This window comes from Enoplosus armatus, chromosome 21 (genome assembly GCF_043641665.1).
Source record: "Enoplosus armatus isolate fEnoArm2 chromosome 21, fEnoArm2.hap1, whole genome shotgun sequence".
Classification (NCBI taxonomy): Eukaryota; Metazoa; Chordata; class Actinopteri; order Centrarchiformes; family Enoplosidae; genus Enoplosus; species Enoplosus armatus.
Window position 1 is genome coordinate 16196153 of NC_092200.1, and position 12120 is coordinate 16208272.

At 41.1% G+C, this 12120-nt stretch overlaps 1 protein-coding gene across 1 annotated transcript in view; it reads left to right on the forward strand.

Annotated features, from left to right (window-relative positions):
* Positions 1–12120, forward strand: part of LOC139304541 (partitioning defective 3 homolog) — a 309773-nt gene that overhangs the window by 105735 nt on the left and 191918 nt on the right. The window lies entirely within an intron of this gene.

Here is a 12120-nt window from a genome sequence, read left to right on the forward strand (position 1 = left end):
TTGCCATTGCTGTGAGCAATTGAAACTTTGGACATCGGTGGAGACCTGTCACCGCTTCCATCTGCAACTGCAAGAAACTCTGGAAACTTAAGACGTGCTTGCACTGAGAGCGTCACCCTTTTCCTCTTTTGAGATGTCTCTTTTTGACACTACCCAGATGATTCTCTGTGAAATCCGACCAAGTGGTATATGACGTAAAAAGCAGTATAGACTGTAGTAATGATTGTTTGATGTTGAAGTGCAACACAAAGCACCTGTAACCTCTCATTCACCCTGTGACCCTCATATAATTCCCCTAAAACCACCACTTTCTCCCGCTATCCAATCATTTTTTTAGGGAAGTACTGTCATTATCAGCATTATCAGCTACACGGAGCAAAAGTTTCCCTCCACACTATGCCAACTTATTGCCCAATTACATGTGTTATTGCTACCAAGGGTGCTTTACGTACCTACCTAGAGAAAGTTAGATTTTCTAAACTCCTGCTTCCTTCTCATCATCCCCCGCCTGAAATCTCTATGAAAACCTCATGTGCTTTCATAATACTGCGTGACTGATCAGAGTGATGCATATCCAAAACACAGAGTCTGCACATCACAATACCATCTGTTTCTTGGGATCCTGTGTTCACTTTTTCTAAAACAGTCCTAATAAAAGTTCTTCCCATAGTGCCGAGCAGCGGGTTCTTTTCTTCTGTTTTTGCCTTTGTCGCTCTGCTCTGTGTTATGGAGAGAGCGCCTCTCTGATATGCTTTGACTTGTTGCACGTAAACTCCTCTGACCTCATACATGCTGTTATGTGTGTGCATCTGATAAGAAGAGTATTTATGTGTGTGTGAGCTGTTTCCAGATCAGCATATGTACTTGGTGGCGGCTCCCAGCAGGCAGCTTTCAACCAGAAATGTCTCCGTCCATTGAACAACACAGGCCTCACACCAGTGCCCATATCACTCCTCCCGCAGCGCTCCTCTCATCTCACACACCAGACAACTTTCTGTTTTTCCCAATAAATCATCAAAGTGCCCAGAAAAACAGTTGGGAAGGGGAATCTGGTGTAAGTTTGCATTTGCAGCTTTAGTGGGGATGTTTTTGTTCAGAGCAGAGGAAGGAGTTGTTCTCCTGGCTGAAATGTTTGCGATATGGATTTTGTGTGCGTGCTGTCTGGAAACTGCAGTGGAACGAGCTCCCTGCCTCAGATGTCGTCTGACCTGCCAGAAACGGAAATTCATTCACTCACTCATCAGCCTCCAGTTTCTGCTCACACATCGGCTGTGACAATTAAATCTGTGACCATTTAGGCTTGCAGATAGAAGAAGCAAACCCTTTGTCCATGACGTGATCCAGCAGCTTTTCTGCAAAGACACGGTTGCTCGCTTTGGAGAATCTAGTGTAGAGGCTGATATAAGCTGTATCCGTATCACTGTAGAAGTAATGTCTGATAATTACCGTAATTATTATAAATTGATGTTTACACATTGCACCTGTAATGTATGGGATTATGTTAGCTTGCTGCAGGAGAAGTTCTCACTGTTGGGATGGGATTCTATACATCAAACCCTGCTTACAAAATGAAAATGAAAAAAGTCTGGGGGTGTGGAGTTAGGAAGAAGTGAGCTTACCAGACCTCTGTAGACTGCTCCTCCTCTCTGCTTGAGGCTAGAGGCTCGAGGCTACGTTATCTGCTACTAGTAGAACACACCTGCATCTCTGACCAAATTAGCGGCGCTCGAGTTGTGGATAATGTAGGCACCAGGTTTTGACAAGGAAGAATGCATGGAATAAGAAGACATCTTTTTTTTTAAACGGGCCCATTGTGAGTCTGACAGTGTTATGGAAGTGCAATGCTAACTCTGTGGAGTACTAATTGATGTGTGCCATACACACACGCACACAGATCAGAAATGTTCTTAGTACATGTGTGAAACAAATACACACTACAGCTCAAGGCCAATACACACAGTTTTGTATTGTAGCTACTGATGGACAACATGTTGCGCCTGCTGTGTTCAGTTTTCAAGTGTTGTGTGTTAACCCTCAGAATTTTCTATTTTGTGTGGGTGCAAAAACCTCTTCAGAACACAATGGGACACTCAGGAGCACCATTGGAGGCCATATCAATGAAATTGTTTAGGGTGGCTGAGGATCTTTTTAAAGCAGAGCGAGGCAGGTTTCCTCACATCTTTTACAGACTGACACCCCTGAAGTTGACTAAAGTAATATCCCACACTGAAATGGCATTTCAGGGGTGAGAAGAGGTTTGGCTTGGGAGAAGTCTGTCTTCATCTCAGCAGTGGCAGGTTTTTTTTTATATTCACTGCGGAAGTCAAAATTTCTTTGCCCAACCAAACTGAATCCTAAAATGTATCAAGCCTTGTAACCTTGACCATGCCTCTGGCTTCTAGCACTCCTGGCTGGCTCATGACATTTTCAGGGCGGTGTTTTTAATCATGAGCGACTTGGCCACATATCAGGCTGAGTGAGATTTATGGCCCCTTTTCTCCGAGAGCCTGTACCTCCGGACTGGCCCTAATGGAGAAACACACAAAGTGGTGTTTACATGGTAGGTGCTGCTGCAGACCTGTTTCTGGGCTGACTGAGGGTTGTTTGGTTTGCTGATTAGCAACTCCCTAGAGGCTTGGGTGTGGAGGGGAGTCTCCATGAGTCTGGTCTAAGTCTGGTTGGGGTGGTGTAATGCGGCTGCTGATCCCATTTTTGAATGCGATTTTTACTAGATTGTTTTGTTTTCGGGGGATGGACAAGGCATTATGAAGTAACAAACGAAGCATAATTTATTGTGCTACAATTAAACGACTGGAGATGGAAAAAATAAGCAAAAATCAACATGTATACGCAGCAGAAAATAACTAATAAGTATAATTGGGTTCAAACCAAGAGTAAAGCTGAATGTTTCCAAAAACTTTTCTGATCAATTGAAACTTCCCTGAACTTCCCTCAAGCACGATCACCTGACCCCAAATGTTTGTTAATTAGACAACAGCCCAGAGAAATGAGAGACTTTGGAAGCATCTGCACACAAAGGCATGTTTGCACTCATTTATATGTGCACACATGCAAACACATATGGACGCATACACACCAGTGGTGTTGCTCTCTGGGGTCTCAGCGTGAGTAGAGTCTCGACCTAGATGAGTCAGGTTTGATTTGGGGAGTGAACTGCCGTTCTCCCCTCCTCTCTGAGCTCTTCATTGTCTGGGGGAGAGTCTGAGAGCGGCACACACACACACACACACACACACTGTGTGATTGTTGTTGAAGTGTCTAGGTGTCTGCTGCTGGAGGCTTCATCTCTGAGGACTTGAGGAAGGCTGACATCCTCTCCTCTTTCTCTCCAGTAAATACTCTGTATTGTCTTTCTGTCAGGAGGAAAGAATCTGTCTCTGTCTCTCTCTATTTCTTGTTCAAAATGAAAACAGGATGGTTGACTCAGCAACCCTGAGGGAATGCAGCTCTCCTGCTGAAGTGTTTGACTCAGGGATTGTGATGGGACATCATACCCAACACCAAAACTAATATGATTGACATATTAAGTTTGTCCTTCCGAACTGAATAGAACTTCCTGGGTACATGTTTAGCTCCCTATTTAATGGTAAAATAATTAAGTTAAACATTATGAACACAAATTCGAGACAAGGAATGAAGTTCTTCTGGACAAAAACAATGTTATAGATAACGTAGATTGGATCACATCACATCACATCTGTGCCATTGTGAGATATTTCAGCTTGACACTCCCTGCCAAATACGGCCAAAGAAGATCGAAGAGATCACTATAACTGCAGAGTCTTAGTCCTAACATTTTGAAGAGATGACCCTGATATATAGTTCTGACACAGAGAGATATCAGTTGTATCAACCATCAAAAGAAGTGGTGATTCTCTCCTACAGAGGCTACGCAGCCAGTCAAGTGATATTTTAGGCCAGTTTGTGAGAGCAGGCTGCTGTGTGAAGAACTTCACCTTAGACCCTGTAAACAGTATGGTGGACAAAGCCAGGGCTTCTTTTGCTTTCTCTACAAACATGTCCTTTCGTGCGTATACCAACTAAGCAGTGCACTGGTAAATAGAAAGTTGCCAAACATATGACTGGATTTTTCATAACCTAAAGACTCTGAACAATGGACGTTCAGAGGACGCTTCATTAAGTTTACACCTTCCTCAGAGGATTCACTCAATAAGAAACAGGACATAAAAATGTAAAAAATGACCTGTATGCACACATGCATGAAAGCTCAAACACACCCAGGTCTGCACATATACATTTATACAACATGCATATGCATAGAAGCAGACACACACATACACACATACAAACACACACAAACTCAGTGTATAGACACTAGGGCACTTAGCTCCAAAGCCAAGTAGGGTTTTGTTTTCATAACTGCCCCTTGGCTTTTTCCATCCATCCATCTTACATTTCATCTTCCGCTCTTGGTATAGGTCAACAGTTGATGTTTATTCAAAGCTTGTCTCGTCTCACTCTGACATTACATCAGATTAGAGTTTGCTAAATACTTCACAGAAGCAGTCTGAGTGGTGTTCTTGACCCCGTTTGGCCTTTCGGTTGACCAGCGTCCTATTTAAGTCTTCTACATATTTTAGTTCCTTCTCCACAGCGCTGGTTCCCACCACTCCAGAACTGTCTTGCTTCCCTCAACAAAAAAACCCCCCTGTGGATGATTCAGGTCAGGGTGTATTCAGTGGAAATACCCCCCTTGCCGCACACAAGGGACATCAATATGTAGTCAGTGGTTGGAGAAGAGAGTTAAAATGGCTCAGTGCCATAATTTATTCAGACATTGAACTGGCCCAGGCTTGAAGTATTCAAAGTAGCCCAGGAAAAATAGCTTTTAGACATTTCATGAAGCCATGGTCGCTTGGCATTTATATTTAAATCAGGCCGATGTGAAAGCATGGACTCAGAGTACGCCAGGGCCAGGGGGCCACAAGGGAAAATACCCAGTTCACCCACCAGACAGCCTTCTTCCCTGCTTGGCTGATAGTGACTATATTCTAACTGTATGCACACATTTGTATTTCAATAGTAAAGACCAAACTTTATTTATTCCATAACCTCTCTCCCACATCTTAGTGTACCTTGGATACATTATAGCATGTTATCTGTGCCGTTCAGAACACTGCAGGAGTTAGGTTGTAATTTATTATTGTTTCTACCTTTCCTAAACCCACATCCCATATTCTGATTAAAGGGTAAATCCACAGGAAAATACAATTCTTCTGCACTGCTCATTGTGTCAAACGAGCATGTTGCACTTGTGGCCACGTCTCAATTAGTGATGTCATAGCAGGTCTGACAGCTGATGACAAACATCTGTTCAACACCATGCTTACAAGTTTAAAACTACAGAGATTGGTGAAAGAGTTTTGAGCCCTGTGTGATTTTGTTAATATTTTAACAAAAGTTAAAGATTTCTTGATTTTTAGACATTTTGACAACCTCAAGAGAACAGGCTTCAGCTTGCTGCTTTCAGGTGTCAATGAAATCAGTGATATTGTAGCAAACACAAACACACCTACAGTTACACAGTCCCTCCTTAGCATGTCCTCTCTGTAACCTTATCAGTATGCTGAGACATTATCTCCATTACCTAGAGTTGGCAGCCAGTCAGGAGGAAGGACCACTCCCTCCTCTCCAGGTATAGTAAGGACCCTCTCTCTTCACTTCATGCCATTTCAGTGATTGGAAACTTCTACGGCTAATACATTAGAGCTGACCCCCATCTCTTTCACCACTAAGTTGGAAGTTGATTTTGCTGCGTTATTAGAGCCACTTGAGGGGAAAGTGGGAAAGTGAAGTGAGGTAGATGTAACTCTACTGCAGGTTGGTGTTGTTTATGACCAACTAGAGAGATAACTATGGAAGTACACAGTTTTTTAGTGGTTTGTTTTTTTGGTGTGAGTTTATCAGTGGGCATAGTTTTTGACATTTTTACACCATGTAAAACCTTCTAAACTGTCTCTGTAGAAAAGACAATCAGCTAATATGACTGAAGAAGATATAAAACACTCCTCTGGACTCACTGATATTGTGCCGTTTATCCCAGTGGCTCCCTTGACATTATCATTATAACAGCATCTAGATGTACAAACACACAAGAACAACACAAAAGCATCAAGAAGACCTCAAAGGCCTCTAAAAGACCAGCACTGTTTGAGTTGATGTCCTCAAACACGTCCTCATTCATGAAGAGGAATAGCACAGCAATAGTTTCTTAATGTTTCATCTGGCAAGGCACATGCGTGAGAAGAGTGTTTTGACTTGACAATAAATGACTGACAGTTATCTCCTATCCTAACATGAACCCTCTCTACTCCTGATTAGACCAACGCATCAATTGTGTCTTTGGATTTGGAAAGAAGATGTCTAGTTAGTGTCTCAATAAATATTTGGTCAAAGATAGGCCATGCAAATACTAAATCATGTTTAATTTCATATCTGCAACAGCTAAAATAAGTATTTACATGGTTTGGATACTGCAAAGCATTGTAAGTCAAGTCATTGACTGTTTAAACATTTGCTGATTGGTATATCTGGCATATCTGGTCAAGCTAAACTGATTGTTTTTGGATGTTCTTCCAATACTGGTTATGAGAACTGAGATGTGGTCTGACTTTGCAAGGTGATACCACTGTGGGTCGTCAGAACTCAAGACACCACCTCGATAATACTCAAAAGCCTTTCTAAAGCTGGTTGATATTCTTGTCAACCCAAATCATTTATGAATTTATTATCATAATGGCTGAAGAAGTGAAGAGGGCACTTGCTGTTGGTTATAATTGAAGCAAGCATTATTTAGGCTGGACTTACAATAGATAATTGACAGTTATCTCTAACAACACAATCCCCTCCTGCTCCTGATTGGACCAACACACACCATTCACTGCTGTCATAGGACTGTAATTTGTTCCTAAACTTATCACCAGTTTCTGAATAAATGTTTTGACAAAACAGAACTAAAATGCAGAATAATGTTTCATCTCTTATCTGGAACACCTTTCACGTCATTTGGACATTTTAACATTTTAATTGATTTCTAATGGATGTTTTTTTTTTGTTGAAAAGAAAAAAAGAAATGTCATCTGACTTGTGATGTGTGATGTCAGAACTAAAGATGCCATTTGACATGCCTGAACTTCACAATAGTGAGTCCAGTATACTGTTCTACAACTGGTTGCCATTTTCGACAACTAATTTATGGTTTTATTTTCATGATGGCTTATGTCAGTGCTGTTGGTTGTAATTGAAGCAAGGCCCTACTAAAACACTACCACACCTACTAAAAAGTATTCCTTCCCATTTCAAACTGTGCTGCAGGCTCCATGAAAATAGTGAAAATCAGTATCTGTGCCCACACTGTAGGTCCATAACCTTACAGCATTTAGATTTTCTAAGATTCTTTAATTTAATACTAAACGAAATTGCTTTAATATTGACTTTTGTGCTGTGTATATATGGCCATGCTTTTATCGACGGTGATTCATACAAGCTAATATATTTCTCTTCCAAACAAGGTGAGTGTGAAAGATAAATAAAGGACAAAGCAATACGAGATAATAGCCCCTGGAGAGTCTCCCCCTGTGGTGAATTGTGATGTGTGTACATCTCTATGACCCCATGCCCTGGCCATAATCCCTCACTACAGGGGCTGGATTAGGGCCTCGTTTTATTAGCCACCCCCCCCCCCAATGGTCTCGCTCCCTCTTCAGCCTGGATCGATGGCTGGCTCGGTCTGAAGTGGCAGTGCTGGTTATTAAACGTGGGACCAACCAAACCCTTCGGACTGCCGGGATAATCCCATCACAAATTAAGTAGAGCAAAATTGGTCAGGGAGAACGGGGAGGGAGAGAATCTTCCTATTGTGACCTTCTAAACAGTGTGCACACAAACAAGCGCACGCTCAACAACTCTTTTATTTATCAAATGTTAATCTGGAAGGATTTGTACCCATGATGGATCAGCATTTTGTTAAAGAGAAGACCTCACTAAATTGGATACACCATTCTTGTCATTGTTTAGATGCCAATTGCTTCGTAAAACAGCCAGACATTATTAGTTGATGTGTAAGCATAGATCCACAGTGCAAAGAGGGAAGTAAATCCTTTATATATCTCACTCATGTGTATCTAAATCTGTGATTTTGTGTAATCTGGGTCTGAAAGCATAATCAGCAACAATGAGATATCTGATGAAATTGGAAAATATATTGGCCTAATCTAGTGTCTCAAAAATGTAACACTAAATTACATCTTCTAGTTAATATGATGTATCAACATGTGATGTAACACCGCATTTCTTATAGAAATTCTCAGGTTCAGCTGCAGGCTCTCCCAACTGTCTTTATCTACAGTGTTTTCATTTAATTCAGTTATTTGGTGTGAGTGTTGGGTAAGCAAGGTTTTCAAATGATACAAATAAATGATTAGTTCCCAAAAAAACTGATATTGTAGTCTGTTAACATCTGGAAACAATCACATCACATAAAGCAAGATCAGTGTTGTCATGGTTTCAAAAGACCCAGATAGACATCCAGTAAGAGCTGAGCCTTGAGATATTCTGGGAAATACACCAAGGCTTTTTATCAACATCAAGTGTCTTGTGCGACTATATGTCCACACACACACACACACACACACACACACACACAGATACACAAAAAACAATGCTTAAAACAGTCTTAAATAATAAAAACTCATTCTGAGGTTGAAAACAGTATGGGGATGTGATGTCAGATTTATACAATCTCAGAGCATCTGTGTGTGTTTCTGACTTCTCTTCGTCATTTAATCCGTTTTTCCTCTCAATGTGCCGATCTCTCTGTCACTCCCTGTCTTTCTGTATCTGTGTGTGTGTCATCTCTAAGCCTGTCATGTAGGATAATACTGGACGTTAATTACCCCCTCTGTCTGAGGTGAACGTCATTAGAGCCCTGAAGTGGACGTGGAGCTGCCGTTACGGAGAGGGGGCAAAGTCTATTAAATGTCATTATTGAATCTTCAACCTAATTTAAGAGTAACCGCCCAATGACCGGCCGTCTGGCTGCTAGATGTGGTTTCTTTTCTAAATTCCCAGCCTCCTCTGAGGAAGCCTACAGACAACGGCCAAAATAAATGACACACTTTTGTAACAGAGAAATCCAGAATATATTCAAAGTTGCTGGTGAGTTTTGTTGGCATGGTCTATGTCAGCAGAGTGGTTTGGTAAGGAGGAAGATGAAGCTTTAAACAGTGATGGGAAAGTTACTTTGAAAGTTTGGTTTCACAAGCTACCTGGTACTGCATGAGGACTTGACTTGCAGCAATGATTCCCTCATGAGAAATAGTTTTATTAAGTCAGGGTACATAGAAAAACTAGTTTGAAACTCCACTTTTTGGTTGCTGCGAAAGTTCTTAGAAGTTTCCAGATGTCATCATAGAGTCATTTGCATATAAAGGCTCCCTGCCAGAGTCCCCCAGCTCTTAGTGGAAGGAGGGGGCCGTACTGTGGGACATACTGTGACAATAGATCTGATTGACTAAAGCAGGATAATGGCATGTTTCAAATGTTTCTGCATTGGCATCAGCCACTCTGGGAGCTTTGTAAGCGAGACTGAAATGTTGTCAAATCCATCAGTAAAGTTGACACCAGAAACATGGGTTTTTATAACATACAGCTTAAATTTAATGGCCAGTGATATTTTGCATTTATACTATACGTTAAATGTGGTTTGATCACCATGAAACTACTGTAAAATGTAAAACAAGTCAGCATCACTGACCAGAGGACATCAGTATAAGGCTGTGTGATGCCCTGCTGTATGTCCTGATTGTGGATTGCTGAGTGCTGTTCTCTGTCCAACCCTATCCCAGAGACTGTCCTCCCAAGAAGAATACAGTGTCCCTCTAGTGGCCGCAGTAATTGCGACGGGAGCAAAGGAGGAAGTCTGGTGAAATGAATATAGAGGCACAAAGTTCATGCAGGGAGGAGGTCTGGGTGGATGGATGGGTTAACAAAACATCTGACTTTAACATGGGAGACAGCTGTTTCTTTCCTGGTTCCAACTGACAGTTAACATTTAAAAAAAAAAGCAAGGCCATCATATTCCCATTATTTTAACCACATGTTTATTATTGTAACCACTATGACAAAACTCTCATAACCTTAGTATAGTAGTAATTTTAACCCAAGCCACATTTCCCCAACCTTAACTAATAACTTATTTTAGCCCAAACGACAATCTTTCCCTAAACCTAACCGACTAAACTGAATTTAAACCATAGTGTTGTCACATCATAAAACAGATTTACTTTTCAGCAGTTATTTGTAAAGGTTTTGGAAGGCACACACAAATGATGTCGTCTTGCTAATAGGGGCATCAGATCGAAAAACACTTCTCTGTGTCGTTCTAGAGGGCATATACAAACAACATATTTTCACGTTTAATTTGGAGGACTTGTTGCTATCACTAGACTAGAAGAATGCAGATATTGGACAACAACCCCAGAATACATTCCAGGCCAACCTTTTTTTACGTCCAATGCCAGCGTCTTTAAAATACTCACTATCTGCAATGACAGTATAGTTAAGGTTAGGGAAAACATGGCTATGGCAAGTGAAGTATGGATCGTGGTTATGTTTAATGAAACATAAAATGTTAATTTTATGTTCTGATGGGACACAAACCTGGGTCTCCTGTGTGAAAGTAATCGTAAATTGTGAGGTGGTTAACCGTCCAACGTGAATGTGATTTCCAAGACACCTAAGTATAGAAAACAATCGTATACAGTCACCTTCATTGTATGTGAAAACAATAATGAATTCCTAGGTAGACCAACAACCTTACAAGCAAAGGGTTAGAAAATGGTAGGAGTGCAGGTGTGTAGGAGAGGAATGAATAGTGGGAGTAGGAGTGAAATGAATTGTGAGAAAGGAGAGAGGTAGAGGGGATGTTTTATGATGTGAGCATATTAGAGCACAGGTGAAGGATATGTGAGTGACTGAGGTCAAGAGAGATGCTTCTCGAAAAGATTAGCGTTTGACAGAATATTGAAAGCGATGGTGTGATTTTTCTGTCTGGAGTATAAAGGCACTGACAAACACGTGTCGATCTCACCTTTATTTTTGGGATTCAGCCACATAATTATACTGTCTTCATTCCTCGGCTACCCTGCAGGCGGTCACAAGAAACACTTACAGTAGCATTCAAGACTCCCCAATCTTGTCACAATATTAAATACGCACGAGTTGCGGCACAGCGTAAGCCGTGATTAAAATGCAACGCTTCCACCACTAAGACATGTCTCGGGTGTATCAGATGGAAGCTTAGCACCGGCATATGCTCGCTTGCAATGATCCGTCGATGGATGACAGGTGGTTACCCAACTATTTGCATAATTATGGGTGTAACGCGCAGGCTGCTAGAATGTCATAAACAAATCCATATGGCCTTTTGGGAAAATCCAGATGATTCACACCACAGCTCACGGATATACTTACCATCTTCCCTGTGTAACAGACATCAGCAGGATTTCTCACTGAATGTTTTAACTGGAGTGTGAAGTGAGGAGCAACTTCATTCCCTCTACTTGTTTTGGCAGCGCTGATCAAATGTGAGAACTTTATAGCAAGTTTTAGTTGCAGATCGGTCAATGTGGCAGGCTGTAACATGGACCAGTGTTTCCTGTACAGTTTCTAGTAGATGTTTGATGGCTGGGATAATTTTGGTTGTGAGACCCAGTTTCAAGCCTGGGAAACTTTCCAGAATCTGCCTCAGTCAGTAGTGCAGTGTGTAAAAATTACCCTTATCTGGAGTCAGATCATGATATATGAGCAATTTTGCAGCTATTAACGATTGTAATTGTTATTTTTAGGGTGGCTAGGCTAAACACGGAGTTGGATGATTTTTCACATACATAACATACATATTTTTTTCTATATTTACATTTTTTATAGCCCTCTGTGTAATTTTCCAGCTTAAAGTATATCTACACTATATTTCTTTCACTATAGCAGGACTCAAGCCAAACCAAACATAGTTTAGTTGTACAATATTTCCTTTTGGGCTCAATAGCCTTTATGGAAACAACTGTATTTATAATCACC